Source organism: Panulirus ornatus, chromosome 9 (genome assembly GCF_036320965.1).
Source record: "Panulirus ornatus isolate Po-2019 chromosome 9, ASM3632096v1, whole genome shotgun sequence".
In the NCBI taxonomy this organism is placed as follows: Eukaryota; Metazoa; Arthropoda; class Malacostraca; order Decapoda; family Palinuridae; genus Panulirus; species Panulirus ornatus.
The window spans coordinates 38,844,016-38,860,821 of record NC_092232.1 but is presented as its reverse complement, the minus strand read 5'-3'; the positions used below and the strand labels follow the sequence as shown (position 1 = coordinate 38,860,821).

The following is a 16,806-nucleotide window of genomic DNA, read 5'->3' as shown; positions in this document are numbered from 1 at the left end:
GCACACCACCTCAACCAAAACACCCTATATCTGCCACTCTATCATCAAACACATTCAACAAACCTTCAAAATACTCACTCCATCTCCTTCTCACATCACCACTACTTGTTATCACCTCCCCATTTGCGCCCTTCACTGAAGTTCCCATTTGCTCCCTTGTCTTACGCACTTTATTTACCTCCTTCCAGAACATCTTTTCATTCTTCCTAAAATTTAATGATGCTCTCTCACCCCAACTCTCATTTGCCCTCGAAGGGTCAGACTGGCGTGTCTAAATGTGTGTGGATGTAACCAAGATGTGAAAAAAGGAGAGATAGGTAGTATGTTTGAGGAAAGGAACCTGGATGTTTTGGCTCTGAGTGAAACGAAGCTCAAGGGTAAAGGGGAAGAGTGGTTTGGGAATGTCTTGGGAGTAATGTCCGGGGTTAGTGAGAGGACAAGAGCAAGGGAAGGAGTAGCAGTACTCCTGAAACAAGAGTTGTGGGAGTATGTGATAGAATGTAAGAAAGTAAATTCTCGATTAATATGGGTAAAACTGAAAGTTGATGGAGAGAGATGGGTGATTATTGGTGCATATGCACCTGGGCATGAGAAGAAAGATCATGAGAGGCAAGTGTTTTGGGAGCAGCTGAATGAGCGTATTAGTGGTTTTGATGCATGAGACTTGGTTATAGTGATGGGTGATTTGAATGCAAAGGTGAGTAATGTGGCAGTTGAGGGAATAATTGGTATACATGGGGTGTTCAGTGTTGTAAATGGAAATGGTGAAGAGCTTGTAGATTTATGTGCTGAAAAAGGACTGGTGATTGGGAATACCTGGTTTAAAAAGCAAGATATACATAAGTATACATATGTAAGTAGGAAAGATGGCCAGAGAGCGTTATTGGATTACGTGTTAATTGACAGGCGCACGAAAGAGAGACTTTTGGATGTTAATGTGCTGAGAGGTGCAACTGGAGGGATGTCTGATCATTATCTTGTGGAGGCTAAGGTGAAGATTTGTATGGGTTTTCAGAAAAGAAGAGCGAATGTTGGGGTGAAGAGGGGGGTGAGAGTAAGTGAGCTTGGGAAGGAGACTTGTGTGAGGAAGTACCAGGAGAGACTGAGTACAGAATGGAAAAAGGTGAGAACAATGGAAGTAAGGGGAGTGGGGGAGGAATGGGATGTATTTAGGGAATCAGTGATAGATTGCGCAAAAGATGCTTGTGGCATGAAAAGAGTGGGATGTGGGTTGATTAGAAAGGGTAGTGAGTGGTGGGATGAAGAAGTAAGATTATTAGTGAAAGGGAAGAGAGAGGCATTTGGACGATTTTTGCAGGGAAAAAATGCAATTGAGTGGGAGATGTATAAAAGAAAGAGACGGGAGGCCAAGAGAAAGGTGCAAGAGGTGAAAAAGAGGGCGACAAAGCCAGCGACAAAGCAAAAAAAGAAAAAAAAAAAAAAAAAATATATATATATATATATATATATATATATATATATATATATATATATATATAGATATATATATATATATATATATATATATACATTTTTTTTTTTTTTTTTTATACTTTGTCGCTGTCTCCCGCGTTTGCGAGGTAGCGCAAGGAAACAGACGAAAGAAATGGCCCAACCCCCCCCCCCCATACACATGTACATACACACGTCCACACACGCAAATATACATACCTACACGGCTTTCCATGGTTTACCCCAGACGCTTCACATGCCTTGATTCAATCCACTGACAGCACGTCAACCCCGGTATACCACATCGCTCCAATTCACTCTATTCCTTGCCCTCCTTTCACCCTCCTGCATGTTCAGGCCCCGATCACACAAAATCTTTTTCACTCCATCTTTCCACCTCCAATTTGGTCTCCCTCTTCTCCTCGTTCCCTCCACCTCCGAAACATATATCCTCTTGGTCAATCTTTCCTCACTCATTCTCTCCATGTGCCCAAACCACTTCAAAACACCCTCTTCTGCTCTCTCAACCACGCTCTTTTTATTTCCACACATCTCTCTTACCCTTACGTTACTAACTCGATCAAATCCACCTCACACCACACATTGTCCTCAAACATCTCATTTCCAGCACATCCGTCCTCCTGCGCACAACTCTATCCATAGCCCACGCCTCGCAACCATACAACATTGTTGGAACCACTATTCCTTCAAACATACCCTTTTTTGCTTTCCGAGATAATGTTCTCGACTTCCACACATTCATCAAGGCCCCCAGAATTTTCGCCCCCTCCCCCACCCTATGATCCACTTCCGCTTCCATGGTTCCATCCGCTGCCAGATCCACTCCCAGATATCTAAAACACTTCACTTCCTCCAGTTTTTCTCCATTCAAACTCACCTCCCAATTGACTTGACCCTCAACCCTACTGTACCTAATAACCTTGCTCTTATTCACATTTACTCTTAACTTTCTTCTTCCACACACTTTACCAAACTCAGTCACCAGCTTCTGCAGTTTCTCACATGAATCAGCCACCAGCGCTGTATCATCAGCGAACAACAACTGACTCACTTCCCAAGCTCTCTCATCCCCAACAGACTTCATACTTGCCCCTCTTTCCAAAACTCTTGCATTTACCTCCCTAACAACCCTATCCATAAACAAATTAAACAACCATGGAAACATCACACACCCCTGCCGCAAACCTACATTCACTGAGAACCAATCACTTTCCTCTCTTGCTACACGTACACATGCCTTACATCCTCGATAAAAACTTTTCACTGCTTCTAACAACTTTCCTCCCACACCATATATTCTTAATACCTTCCACAGAGCATCTCTATCAACTCTATCATATGCCTTCTCCAGATCCATAAATGCTACATACAAATCCATTTGCTTTTCTAAGTATTTCTCACATACATTCTTCAAAGCAAACACCTGATCCACATATCCTCTACCACTTCTTAAACCACACTGCTCTTCCCCAATCTGATGCTCTGTACATGCCTTCACCCTCTCAATCAATACCCTCCCATATAATTTACCAGGAATACTCAACAAACTTATACCTCTGTAATTTGAGCACTCACTCTTATCCCCTTTGCCTTTGTACAATGGCACTATGCACGCATTCTGCCAATCCTCAGGCACCTCACCATGAGTCATACATACATTAAATAACCTTACCAACCAGTCAACAATACAGTCACCCCCTTTTTTAATAAATTCCACTGCAATACCATCCAAACCTGCTGCCTTGCCGGCTTTCATCTTCCGCAAAGCTTTCACTACCTCTTCTCTGTTTACCAGATCATTTTCCCTAACCCTCTCACTTTGCACACCACCTCGACCAAAACACCCTATATCTGCCACTCTATCATCAAACACATTCAACAAACCTTCAAAATACTCACTCCATCTCCTTCTCACATCACCACTACTTGTTATCACCTCCCCATTTGCGCCCTTCACTGAAGTTCCCATTTGCTCCCTTGTCTTACGCACTTTATTTACCTCCTTCCAGAACATCTTTTTATTCTCCCTAAAATTTAATGATACTCTCTCACCCCAACTCTCATTTGCCCTTTTTTTCACCTCTTGCACCTTTCTCTTGACCTCCTGTCTCTTTCTTTTATACATCTCCCACTCAATTGCATTTTTTCCCTGCAAAAATGGTCCAAATGCCTCTCTCTTCTCTTTCACTAATACTCTTACTTCTTCATCCCACCACTCACTACCCTTTCTAATCAACCCACCTCCCACTCTTCTCATGCCACAAGCATCTTTTGCGCAATCCATCACTGATTCCCTAAATACATCCCATTCCTCCCCCACTCCCCTTACTTCCATTGTTCTCACCTTTTTCCATTCTGTACTCAGTCTCTCCTGGTACTTCCTCACACAAGTCTCCTTCCCAAGATCACTTACTCTCACCACCCTCTTCACCCCAACATTCACTCTTCTTTTCTGAAAACCCATACAAATCTTCACCTTAGCCTCCACAAGATAATGATCAGACATCCCTCCAGTTGCACCTCTCAGCACATTAACATCCAAAAGTCTCTCTTTCGCATGCCTGTCAATTAACACGTAATCCAATAACGCTCTCTGGCCATCTCTCCTACTTACATAAGTATACTTATGTATATCTCGCTTTTTAAACCAGGTATTCCCAATCATCAGTCCTTTTTCAGCACATAAATCTACAAGCTCTTCACCATTTCCATTTACAACACTGAACACCCCATGTATACCAATTATTCCCTCAACTGCCACATTACTCACCTTTGCATTCAAATCACCCATCACTATAACCCGTTCTCGTGCATCAAAACCACAAACACACTCATTCAGCTGCTCCCAAAACACTTGCCTCTCATGACCCTTCTTCTCATGCCCAGGTGCATATGCACCAATAATCACCCACCTCTCTCCATCAACTTTCAGTTTTACCCATATTAATCGAGAATTTACTTTCTTACATTCTATCACATACTTCTGAAACCACACTGCTCTTCCCCAATCTGATGCTCTGTACATGCCTTCACCCTCTCAATCAATACCCTCCCATATAATTTACCAGGAATACTCAACAAACTTATACCTCTGTAATTTGAGCACTCACTCTTATCCCCTTTGCCTTTGTACAATGGCACTATGCACGCATTCTGCCAATCCTCAGGCACCTCACCATGAGTCATACATACATTAAATAACCTTACCAACCAGTCAACAATACAGTCACCCCCTTTTTTAATAAATTCCACTGCAATACCATCCAAACCTGCTGCCTTGCCGGCTTTCATCTTCCGCAAAGCTTTCACTACCTCTTCTCTGTTTACCAGATCATTTTCCCTAACCCTCTCACTTTGCACACCACCTCGACCAAAACACCCTATATCTGCCACTCTATCATCAAACACATTCAACAAACCTTCAAAATACTCACTCCATCTCCTTCTCACATCACCACTACTTGTTATCACCTCCCCATTTGCGCCCTTCACTGAAGTTCCCATTTGCTCCCTTGTCTTACGCACTTTATTTACCTCCTTCCAGAACATCTTTTTATTCTCCCTAAAATTTAATGATACTCTCTCACCCCAACTCTCATTTGCCCTTTTTTTCACCTCTTGCACCTTTCTCTTGACCTCCTGTCTCTTTCTTTTATACATCTCCCACTCAATTGCATTTTTTCCCTGCAAAAATGGTCCAAATGCCTCTCTCTTCTCTTTCACTAATACTCTTACTTCTTCATCCCACCACTCACTACCCTTTCTAATCAACCCACCTCCCACTCTTCTCATGCCACAAGCATCTTTTGCGCAATCCATCACTGATTCCCTAAATACATCCCATTCCTCCCCCACTCCCCTTACTTCCATTGTTCTCACCTTTTTCCATTCTGTACTCAGTCTCTCCTGGTACTTCCTCACACAGGTCTCCTTCCCAAGCTCACTTACTCTCACCACCCTCTTCACCCCAACATTCACTCTTCTTTTCTGAAAACCCATACAAATCTTCACCTTAGCCTCCACAAGATAATGATCAGACATCCCTCCAGTTGCACCTCTCAGCACATTAACATCCAAAAGTCTCTCTTTCGCACGCCTGTCAATTAACACGTAATCCAATAACGCTCTCTGGCCATCTCTCCTACTTACATAAGTATACTTATGTATATCTCGCTTTTTAAAACCAGGTATTCCCAATCATCAGTCCTTTTTCAGCACATAAATCTACAAGCTCTTCACCATTTCCATTTACAACACTGAACACCCCATGTATACCAATTATTCCCTCAACTGCCACATTACTCACCTTGCATCAAATCTTATTGCCCCTTTATCCCTTTGCTTTGTTCATAGAGCCCAAACCCATTCCTTTCCTCAAGACTCTACCATGTCTCACATACTTAGTAACTTCCACACAACATTAGACAGTCACCCTTCTTTTAATTTTCGCTGTCCTCCAACTTGCGAGATGCTTCATCTTGCAAAGAAATTCACTACCCACCACTTTACCAGTTATTTTCCATAAACCTCCTCACACCCTCGCAATATACAACCTATATCTGTCACTTATACATCATAACACATAACATATCAAATACTACTCATCTGTACATAATATTCATACAGTTGGCCCTTCATGAATTCCCATTTGCCTCCCTGTCTTACACATATTATACCCCTTCCAAACATTGCGTTGATTCGCCTAAAAAAGAAACTTCAAGCCCACATCTCGTTCACACTCACCTTCTCTTTACCTGTTCATTTATAATCTCCACCACAGCATTCCCTCTTCCAATGCCACCCCCCACTAATACTTTCCCCATGTATACCAATTCTTCCTCAACTGCCACATTACTCACTCTTTGCATTCAAATCACCCTCACTATAACCCGGTCTCGTGCATCAAAACCACAAACACACTCATTCAGCTGCTCCCAAAACACTTGCCTCTCATGACCCTTCTTCTCATGCCCAGGTGCATATGCACCAATAATCACCCATCTCTCTCCATCAACTTTCAGTTTTACCCATATTAATCGAGAATTTACTTTCTTACATTCTATCACATACTCCCACAACTCCTGTTTCAGGAGTATTGCTACTCCTTCCCTTGCTCTTGTCCTCTCACTAACCCCCGACTTTACTCCCCAGACATTCCCAAACCACTCTTCCCCTTTACCCTTGAGCTTCGTTTCACTCAGAGCCAAAACATCCAGGTTCCTTTCCTCAAACATACTACCTATCTCTCCTTTTTTCACATCTTGGTTACTTCCACACACATTTAGGCACCCCACTCTGAGCCTTCATTTTGCTTTGTCGCTGTCTCCCGCATTAGCGAGATAGCGCAAGGAAACTGACAAAAGAAATGGCACAACCCACCCACATATACATGTATATACATAAACGTCCACACACGCAAATATACATACCTATACATCTCAACGTATACATATATATACACACATAGACATATACATATATATACACATGTACATAATTCATACAGTCTGCCCTTATTCATTCCCATCGCCACCCTGCCACACATGATATAACAACCCCCTTCAACACATGTGCGTGAGGTAGCGCTAGGAAAAGACAACAAAGGCCACATTCGTTCACACTCAGTCTCTAGCTGTCATGTTATAATGCACCGAAACCACAGCTCCCTTTCCACATCCAGGCCCCACACAACTTTCCATGGTTTACCCAAGATGCTTCATATGCCCTGGTTCAATCCATTGACAGCACATCGACTCCAGTATACCACATCGTTCCAATTCACTCTATTCCTTGCATGCCTTTCACCCTCCTTGATGATCAGGCCCCGATCACTCAAAATCTTTTCACTCCATCTTTCCACCTCCAATTTGGTCTCCCACTTCTCTTCGTTCCCTCCACCTCTGACACATATATCCTCTTGGTCAATCTTTCCTCACTCATTCTCTCCATGTGACCAAAACCATTTCAAAACACCCTCTTCTGCTCTCTCAACCATGCTCTTTTTATTACCACACATCTCTCTTACCCTATTATCACTTAGTCGATCAAACCATCTCACACCACATATTGTCCTCAAACATCTCATTTCCAGCACATCCACCCTACTCCACACAACTCTATCCAAAGCCCACGCCTTGCAACCATACAACAGTGTTCGAACCACTATTCCTTCAAACATACCCATTTTTGCTTTCCAAGATAATGTTCTCGACTTCCACACATTTTTCAACGCTCCTAGAACTTTTGCCCCCTGCCCCACCCTATGATTCACTCCCGCTTCCATGGTTCCATCCACTGCCAAATCCACTCCCAGATATCTAAAACACTTCACTTCCTCCAGTTTTTCTCCATTCAAACTTACCTCCCAATTGACTTGACCCTAAACCCTAGTGTACCTAATAACCTTGGTCTTATTCACATTTACTCTCAGCTTTCTTTTTTCACACACTTTACCAAACTCAGTCACCAGCTTCTGCAGTTTCTCACACGAATCAGCCACCAGCGCTGTACATGGGGTGTACATGGGTGTTCAGTATTGTAAATGGAAATGGTGAAGAGCTTGTAGATTTATATGCTGATAAAGGACCGGTGATTGGGAATACCTGGTTTAAAAAGAGAGATATACATAAGTAATCGTATGTAGGTAGGAGAGATGGCCAGAGAGCGTAATTGGATTAAGCGTTAATTGATAGGCACATGAAAGAGAGACTTTTGGATGTTAATGTGCTGAGAGGTGCAACTGGAGAGACGTCTGATCATTATCTTGTGGAGGCAAAGGTGAAGATTTGTAGAGGTTTTCAGAAAAGATGAGAGAATGTTGGGGTGAAGAGAGTTGTGAGAGTAAGTGAGCTTGGGAAGGACACCTGTGCGAAGAAGTACCAGGAGAGACTGAGTAGAGAATGAAAAAAAGGAGAACAAAGGACGTAAGGGGAGTGGGGGAGGAATGGGATGTATTTAGGGAAGCAGTGATGGCTTGCACAAAAGATGCTTGTGGCATGAGAAGTGTGGGAGGAGGGGAGATTAGAAAGGGTAGTGAGTGGTGGGATGAAGAAGTAAGATTATTAGTGAATGAGAAGAGAGAGGCATTTGGATGATTTTTGCAGGGAAATAATGCAAATGACTGGGAGATGTATAAAAGAAAGAGGCAAGAGACCAAGAGACGGGTGCAAGAGATGAAAAAGAGGGCAAATAAGAGTTGGGGTGAGAGAGTGTCATTAAATTTTAGGGAGAATAAATAGATGTTTTGGAAGGAGGTAAATAAAAAGTATAAGACAAGGGAACAAATGGGAACATCAGTGAAGGGGACTAATGGGGAGGTGATAACAAGTAGTGGTGATGTGAGAAGGAGGTGGAATGAGTATTTTGAAGGTTTGTTGAATGTGTTTGATGATAGAGTGGCAGATATAGGTTGTTTTGGTTGAGGCAGTGTGCAAAGTGAGAGGGTTAGGGAGGATGATCTGGATAACAGAGAAGAGGTAGTAAAGGTTTTGCGGAAGAAGAAAGCCAGTAAGGCAGCGGGTTTGGGTGGTATTGCAGTGAATTTATTAAAAAAGGGAGTGACTGTATTGCTGACTGGTTGGTAAGGTTATTTAATGTATGTATGTATGTATGGTGAGGTGCCTGAGGATTGGCAGAATGCTTGCATAATGCCATTGTACAAAGTCAAAGAGGATAGGAGTGAGTGCTCAAATTACAGAGGTATAAGTTTGTTGAGTATTCCTGGGAAATTATATGGGAGGGTATTGAATGAGAGGGTGAAGGCATGTACAGAGCATCAGATTGGGGAAGAGCAGTGTGGTTTCAGAAGTGGTAGAGGACGTGTGGATCAGGTGTTTGCTTTGAAAAATGTATGTGAGAAATACTTAGAAAAGCAAATGGATTTGTATGTAGCATTCATGGATCTCGAGAAGGCATGTGATAAAGTTGATAGAGATCCTCCATGGAAATTAATAAGAATATATATGGTGTGGGAGGCAAGTTCTTCGAAGCAGTGAAAAGTTTTTATCGAGAATGTAAGGCATGTGTACGAGTAGGAAGAGAGGAAAGTGATTGGTTCTCAACAAATGTTGGTTTGCGGCAGAGGTGTGTGATGTCCCCATGGTTGTTTAATTTGTTTATGGATAGGGTTGTTAGGGATATGAATGCAAGAGTTTTGGAAAGAAGGGCAAGTACACAGTCTGTTGTGGATGAGAGAGCTTGAGAAGTGAGTCAGCTGATGTTTGCTGATGATACAGCACTGGTGGCTGATTCGGGTGAGAAACTCCAGAAGCTGGTGACTGAGTTTGGTAAAGTGTGTGAAATAAGAAAGCTGAGAGTAAATGTGAATAAGATGAATGTTATTAGGTACACTAGTGGTGAGGGACAAGTCAATTGGGAGGCACGTTAGAAAGGAGAAAAACTGGAGGAAGTGAAGTGTTTTAGATATCTGGGAGTGGATTTGGCAGCAGATGGAACCATGGAAGCGGAAGTGAATCATAGGGTGGGGGAGGGGGCGAAAATTCTGGGAGCCTTGAAGAATGTGTGGAAGTCGAGAACATTATCTCGGAAAGCAAAAGTGGGTATGTTTGAAGGAATAGTGGTTCCAACAATGATGTATGGTTGCGAGGCGTGGCCTACGGATAGAGTTGTGCGCAGGAGGGTGGTTGTGCTGGAAATGAGATGTTTGAAGACAATATGTGGTGTGAGGTGGTTTGATTGAGTAGATAATGTAAGGGTAAGAGAGATGTGTGGTAATCAAAAGAGTGTGGCTGAGAGAGCAGAAGAGGGTGTTCTGAAATGGTTTGGTCACATGGAGAGAATGAGTGAGGAAAGATTGACCAAGAGGATATATGTGTCAGAGGTGGAGGGAACGAGAAGAAGTGGGAGACCAAATTGGAGGTGGAAAGATGGAGTGAAAAAGGTTTTGAGTGATCGGGGCCTGAACATGCAGGAGGGTGAAAGGCGTGCAAGGAATAGAGTGCATTGGAACAATGTGGTATACCGGGGTCGATGTGCTGTCAATGGACTGAACCAGGGCATGTGAAGCATCTGGGGTAAACCATGGAAAGTTCTGTGGGGCCTGGATGTGGAAAAGGGGCTGTGGTTTCGGTGCATTATTACATGACAGCTAGAGACTGAGTGTGAACAAATGTGGCCTTTGTTGTCTTTTCCTAGTGCTACCTCGCACACATGAGGGGGGAGGGTGTTGTTATTTCATGTGTGGCAAGCTGGTGATGGGAATGAATAAAGGTAGACTATGAATTATGTACATGTGTATATATGCATATGTCTGTGTGTGTATATATATGTATATGTTGAGATGAATAGGTATGTACATTTGCGTGTGGACGTGTATGCATATACATTGGTATGTGGATCGGTTGGGCCATTCTTTCGTCTGTTTCCTCGCGCTACCTCGCTAACGTGGAAGACAGCAACAAAGCAAAATAGAATGAATATATTAATATTTTTATATATATATATATATTCCTGGGGATAGGGGATTCAGAATACTTCCCACGTATTCCCTGCGTGTCGTAGAAAGCGACTAAAAGGGGAGGGAGCGGGGGCTAGAAATCCTCCCCTCTCTCTCTCTTTTTTTTTTCCCAAAAGAAGGAACAGAGGGGACCAGGTGAGGATATTCCAAAAAAGGCCCAGTCCTCTGTTCTTAACGCTACCTCGCTAACACGGGAAATGGCACATAGTTTGAAAGAAAAAAGAAAGATATATATATATATTTTTTCTTTTTTTTTTTCTTTGTCGCTGTCTCCTGCGTTTGCGAGGTAGCGCAAGGAAACAGACTAAAGAAATGGCCCAACCCACCCCCATACACATGTATATACATACGTCCACACACGCAAATATACATACCTACACAGCTTTCCACGGTTTACCCCAGACGCTTCACATGCCTTGATTCAATCCACTGACAGCACGTCAACCCCGGTATACCACATCACTCCAATTCACTCTATTCCTTGCACGCCTTTCACCCTCCTGCATGTTCAGGCCCCGATCACACAAAATCTTTTTCACTCCATCTTTCAACCTCCAATTTGGTCTCCCTCTTCTCCTCGTTCCCTCCACCTCCGACATATATATCCTCTTGGTCAATCTTTCCTCACTCATTCTCTCCATGTGCCTAAACCATTTCAAAACACCCTCTTCTGCTCTCTCAACCACGCTCTTTTTATTTCCACACATCTCTCTTACCCTTATGTTACTTACTCGATCAAACCACCTCACACCACACATTGTCCTCAAACATCTCATTTCCAGCACATCCATCCTCCTCCGCACAACTCTATCCATAGCCCTCGCCTCGCAACCATACAACATTGTTGGAACCACTATTCCTTCAAACATACCCATTTTTGCTTTCCGAGATAATGTTCTCGACTTCCACACATTCTTCAAGGCTCCCAGAATTTTCGCCCCCTCCCCCACCCTATGATCCACTTCCGCTTCCATGGTTCCATCCGCTGCCAGATCCACTCCCAGATATCTAAAACACTTCACTTCCTCCAGTTTTTCTCCATTCAAACTCACCTCCCAATTGACTGGACCCTCAACCCTACTGTACCTAATAACCTTGCTCTTATTCACATCTACTCTTAACTTTCTTCTTTCACACACTTTACCAAACTCAGTCACCAGCTTCTGCAGTTTCTCACATGAATCAGCCACCAGCGCAGTATCATCAGCAAACAACAACTGACTCACTTCCCAAGCTCTCTCATCCCCAACAGACTTCATACTTGCCCCTCTTTCCAAAACTCTTGCATTCACCTCCCTAACAACCCCATCCATAAACAAATTAAACAACCATGGAGACATCACACACCCCTGCCGCAAACCTACATTCACTGAGAACCAATCACTTTCCTCTCTTCCTACACGTACACATGCCTTACATCCTCGATAAAAACTTTTCACTGCTTCTAACAACTTGCCTCCCACACCATATATTCTTAATACCTTCCACAGAGCATCTCTATCAACTCTATCATATGCCTTCTCCAGATCCATAAATGCTACATACAAATCCATTTGCTTTTCTAAGTATTTCTCACATACATTCTTCAAAGCAAACACCTGATCCACACATCCTCTACCACTTCTGAAACCACACTGCTCTTCTCCAATCTGATGCTCTGTACATGCCTTCACCCTCTCAATCAATACCCTCCCATATAATTTACCAGGAATACTCAACAAACTTATACCTCTGTAATTTGAGCACTCACTCTTATCCCCTTTGCCTTTGTACAATGGCACTATGCACGCATTCCGCCAATCCTCAGGCACCTCACCATGAGTCATTTTATTATTTTTTTATTATACTTTGTCGCTGTCTCCCGCGTTTGCGAGGTAGCGCAAGGAAACAGACGAAAGAAATGGCCCAACCCACCCCCATACACATTTATATACATACGTCCACACACGCAAATATACATACCTACACAGCTTTCCATGGTTTACCCCAGACGCTTCACATGCCTTGATTCAATCCACTGACAGCACGTCAACCCCGGTATACCACATCGCTCCAATTCACTCTATTCCTTGCCCTCCTTTCACCCTCCTGCATGTTCAGGCCCCGATCACACAAAATCCTTTTCACTCCATCCTTCCACCTCCAATTTGGTCTCCCTCTTCTCCTTGTTCCCTCCACCTCCGACACATATATCTTCTTGGTCAATCTCTCCTCACTCATCCTCTCCATGTGCCCAAATCACTTCAAAACACCCTCTTCTGCTCTCTCAACCACGCTCTTTTTATTTCCACACATCTCTCTTACCCTTACGTTACTCACTCGATCAAACCACCTCACACCACACATTGTCCTCAAACATCTCATTTCCAGCACATCCATCCTCCTGCGCACAACTCTATCCATAGCCCACGCCTCGCAACCATACAACATTGTTGGAACCACTATTCCTTCAAACATACCCATTTTTGCTTTCCGAGATAATGTTCTCGACTTCCACACATTCTTCAAGGCCCCCAGGATTTTCGCCCCCTCCCCCACCCTATGATCCACTTCCGCTTCCATGGTTCCATCCGCTGCCAGATCCACTCCCAGATATCTAAAACACTTCACTTCCTCCAGTTTTTCTCCATTCAAACTCACCTCCCAATTGACTTGACCCTCAACCCTACTGTACCTAATAACCTTGCTCTTATTCACATTTACTCTTAACTTTCTTCTTCCACACACTTTTCCAAACTCAGTCACCAGCTTCTGCAGTTTCTCACATGAATCAGCCAACAGCGCTGTATCATCAGCGAACAACAACTGACTCACTTCCCAAGCTCTCTCATCCCCAACAGACTTCATACTTGCCCCTCTTTCCAAAACTCTTGCATTTACCTCCCTAACAACCCCATCCATAAACAAATTAAACAACCATGGAGACATCACACACCCCTGCCGCAAACCTACATTCACTGAGAACCAATCACTTTCCTCTCTTCCTACACGTACACATGCCTTACATCCTCGGTAAAAACTTTTCACTGCTTCTAACAACTTTCCTCCCACACCATATATTCTTAATACCTTCCACAGAGCATCTCTATCAACTCTATCATATGCCTTCTCCAGATCCATAAATGCTACATACAAATCCATTTGCTTTTCTAAGTATTTCTCACATACATTCTTCAAAGCAAACACCTGATCCACACATCCTCTACCACTTCTGAAACCACACTGCTCTTCCCCAATCTGATGCTCTGTACATGCCTTCACCCTCTCAATCAATACCCTCCCATATGATTTACCAGGAATACTCAACAAACTTATACCTCTGTAATTTGAGCACTCACTCTTATCCCCTTTGCCTTTGTACAATGGCACTATGCACGCATTTCGCCAATCCTCAGGCACCTCACCATGAGTCATACATACATTAAATAACCTTACCAACCATTCAACAATACAGTCACCCCCTTTTTTAATAAATTCCACTGCAATACCATCCAAACCTGCTGCCTTGCTGGCTTTCATCTTCCGCAAAGCTTTCACTACCTCTTCTCTGTTTACCAAATCATTTTCCCTAACCCTCTCACTTTGCACACCACCTCGACCAAAACATCCTATATCTGCCACTCTATCATCAAACACATTCAACAAACCTTCAAAATACTCACTCCATCTCCTTCTCACATCACCACTACTTGTTTTCACCTCCCCATTTGCGCCCTTCACTGAAGTTCCCATTTGCTCCCTTGTCTTACGCACTTTATTTACCTCCTTCCAGAACATCTTTTTATTCTCCTCTCCCTAAAATTTAATGATACTCTCTCACCCCAACTCTCATTTGCCCTTTTTTTCACCTCTTGCACCTTTCTCTTGACCTCCTGTCTCTTTCTTTTATTCATCTCCCACTCAATTGCATTTTTTCCCTGCAAAAATGGTCCAAATGCCTCTCTCTTCTCTTTCACTAATACTCTTACTTCTTCATCCCACCACTCACTACCCTTTCTAATCAACCCACCTCCCACTCTTCTCATGCCACAAGCATTTTTTGCACAATCCATCACTGATTCCCTAAATACATCCCATTCCTCCCCCACTCCCCTTACTTCCATTGTTCTCACCTTTTTCCATTCTGTACTCAGTCTCTCCTGGTACTTCCTCACACAGGTCTCTTTCTCAAGCTCACTTACTCTCACCACCCTCTTCACCCCAACATTCACTCTTCTTTTCTGAAAACCCATACAAATCTTCACCTTAGCCTCCACAAGATAATGATCAGACATCCCTCCAGTTGCACCTCTCAGCACATTAACATCCAAAAGTCTCTCTTTCGCACGCCTGTCAATTAACACGTAATCCAATAACCCTCTCTGGCCATCTCTCCTACTTACATAAGTATACTTATGTATATCTCGCTTTTTAAACCAGGTATTCCCAATCATCAGTCCTTTTTCAGCACATAAATCTACAAGCTCTTCACCATTTCCATTTACAACACTGAACACCCCATGTATACCAATTATTCCCTCAACTGCCACATTACTCACCTTTGCATTCAAATCACCCATCACTATGACCCGGTCTCGTGCATCAAAACCACTAATACACTCATTCAGCTGCTCCCAAAACACTTGCCTCTCTTGATCTTTCTTCTCATGCCCAGGTGCATATGCACCAATAATCACCCACCTCTCTCCATCAACTTTCAGTTTTACCCATATTAATCGAGAATTTACTTTCTTACACTCTATCACATACTCCCACAATTCCTGTTTCAGGAGTATTGCTACTCCTTCCCTTGCTCTTGTCCTCTCACTAACCCCTGAATTTACTCCCCAGACATTCCCAAACCACTCTTCCCCTTTACCCTTGAGCTTCGTTTCACTCAGAGCCAAAACATCCAGGGTCCTTTCCTCAAACATACTACCTATCTCTCCTTTTTTCACATCTTGGTTACATCCACACACATTTAGGCACCCCACTCTGAGCCTTCGAGGAGGATGAGCACTCCCCGCGTGATTCCTTCTTCTGTTTCCCATTTTAGAAAGTTTATGGATGGGGTTGTTAGGGAGGTGAATGGAAGAGTTTTGGAAAGAGGGGCAAGTATGAAGTCTGTTGTGGATGAGAGCTTGGGAAGTGAGTCAGTTGTTGTTCACTGATGATACAGCACTGGTGGCTGATTCATGTGAGAAACTGCAGAAGCTGGTGACTGAGTTTGGTAAAGTGTGTGAAAGAAGAAAGTTAAGAGTAAATGTGAATAAGAGCAAGGTTATTAGGTACAGTAGGGTTGAGGGTCAAGTCAATTGGGAGGTAAGTTTGAATGGAGAAAAACTGGAGGAAGTAAAGTGTTTTAGATATCTGGGAGTGGATCTGGCAGCGGATGGAACATGGAAGCGGAAGTGGATCATATGGTGGGGGAGGGGGCGAAAATTCTGGGAGCCTTGAAGAATGTGTGGAAGTCGAGAACATTATCTCGGAAAGCAAAAATGGGTATGTTTGAAGGAATAGTGGTTCCAACAATGTTGTATGGTTGCGAGGCGTGGGCTACGGATAGAGTTGTGCGCAGGAGGATGGATGTGCTGGAAATGAGATGTTTGAGGACAATGTGTGGTGTGAGGTGGTTTGATCGAGTAAGTAACGTAAGGGTAAGACAGATGTGTGGAAATAAAAAGAGCGTGGTTGGGAGAGCAGAAGAGGGTGTTTTGAAATGGTTTGGTCACATGGAGAGAATGAGTGAGGAAAGATTGACCAAGAGGATATATGCGTCGGAGGTGGAGGGAACGAGGAGAAGTGGGAGACCAAATTGGAGGTAGAAAGATGGAGTGAAAAAGATTTTGTGTGATCGGGGCCTGAACATGCAGGAGGGT

General features: G+C 43.3%; 1 protein-coding gene across 3 annotated transcripts in view; it reads right to left on the bottom strand.

The window, feature by feature from the left end:
- Nucleotides 1-16,806, bottom strand: part of lok (ovarian-specific serine/threonine-protein kinase loki) — a 225,979-nt gene that overhangs the window by 188,501 nt on the left and 20,672 nt on the right. The window lies entirely within an intron of this gene.